Source organism: Pundamilia nyererei, unplaced genomic scaffold, assembly GCF_000239375.1.
Source record: "Pundamilia nyererei isolate P.nyererei 1_Seehausen unplaced genomic scaffold, PunNye1.0 scaffold00136, whole genome shotgun sequence".
Lineage (NCBI taxonomy): Eukaryota > Metazoa > Chordata > Actinopteri > Cichliformes > Cichlidae > Pundamilia > Pundamilia nyererei.
The window spans coordinates 997359-998760 of NW_005187537.1; the positions used below are offsets into that span (position 1 = coordinate 997359).

At 36.0% G+C, this 1402-nt stretch overlaps 1 long non-coding RNA gene across 1 annotated transcript in view; it reads right to left on the reverse strand.

The window, feature by feature from the left end:
* The window catches only part of LOC102195426 (uncharacterized), a 5284-nt gene continuing 3882 nt past the window's right edge, over positions 1-1402 (reverse strand). The window contains exon 2 of the long non-coding RNA XR_312011.1: positions 1-90. This is a non-coding gene — a long non-coding RNA (uncharacterized LOC102195426). The remainder of the gene's footprint in view (positions 91-1402) is intronic.

Here is a 1402-nt window from a genome sequence, read left to right on the forward strand (position 1 = left end):
TGAAGATTGGTCACTGTTTGGACCAAAATCTTCTCCTAGTGTGACTCCCAGGTGTGCTATGGCCGTCAGGAACAACAGAGACGCCACAAGCTGAAGGAAGAAAACACAGACCAGACAGGAGAATAAATCATGTTATTTTATGCAAAAAAAAATTTAATAATCTTTTGCATAAACTTTTGACCAATACTATGGTTTTTTTTTCATGAGATAACAAATACTTAAAACTAAGTTCTTTCCCTTCATTCCTTCAAGGTTTTAGAGAAGTGATAACAGATGCTTAAAATACGCAGAATGAGACATCTCTTTGCCCTTTTGCTGTAAATGACTTGTCCTTTCCATGTTAGAACATTTCATACACAGTATATTTATAATAAACTCACAGAGAATGGCCTCTTGGTGTTTTTGACCTTAACAGTGAATTTACACTACATGTGTTTTAGCTTCAATGTATACACTCTTTTTTTACACTGACCTTTGGAAAAACATTGTTCTTTTTATATTACTCCAGTCCTCAAGGGCCAGTTTTCCCAAATTTTTCCATGTGTCCCTGCTGCAACACATCTGAATAAAATTCAGTAGGTCATAGGTTCTCAAACTGTGGTACGCGTACCACTGGTGGTACATGGGCTCCCTCTAGTGGTGTGCAGGAAGTCTCTAAAAATTTTTGAAGACTGAATAATATACCATGTTCTGATTCAGGGATTTCTGAAAAATTAAAACGTAAAGCTCTGCTATCACTTTCGACATAAATGACGACAGGAAACTAAACAGAAGTGACATTTATATGGTTACTGTAGTTGGACTAGCTGGTATATAATGATGTGCTACATGGTGGCTAGCTACACAACTATGGTTAGCATAATATAAACACAGTGAAGCTGGAGGATGAACGCTAACTTTTTTCAACTCGACAAAAGTTAACGTGAGGTTTCCCAATGTTTAGGGACAAATGCAATTACATGTCGGGATGATGTAAATGGACCAAAAGTCAGTCATTACTGAGATAATCCATTCATAGTACGAGGTTGGTCATTAATATACTGCTGCATGGGCTGGGCTGTTGTTACATTGTAAGGTTTTCAAAACTGAGTTTTAAAATGAATAGTGGTAATAAAAATTGAGAGAGGTCAACAGTTATCACAGCCTTTTTTAGGGGCTTGTTCAGATTAAGTAGGAAAAGTTACAAAGCATTAAACATGCTAAAAACACAACAGCCTTAATAAATGCAGAGTAGTTTTGACCCGAAGGCAGGGTTCATCACTTAAAGACTTGGATAGCCACCTGCTGTGAATGTTTTAATGCAGTACAGTTGTTATTATTATCACTTGTCACATCCTGATTATGACAGTTAAAATAAATAACATTCACATAAGAAATAAAATTGTCTCATGTAAACTGTATA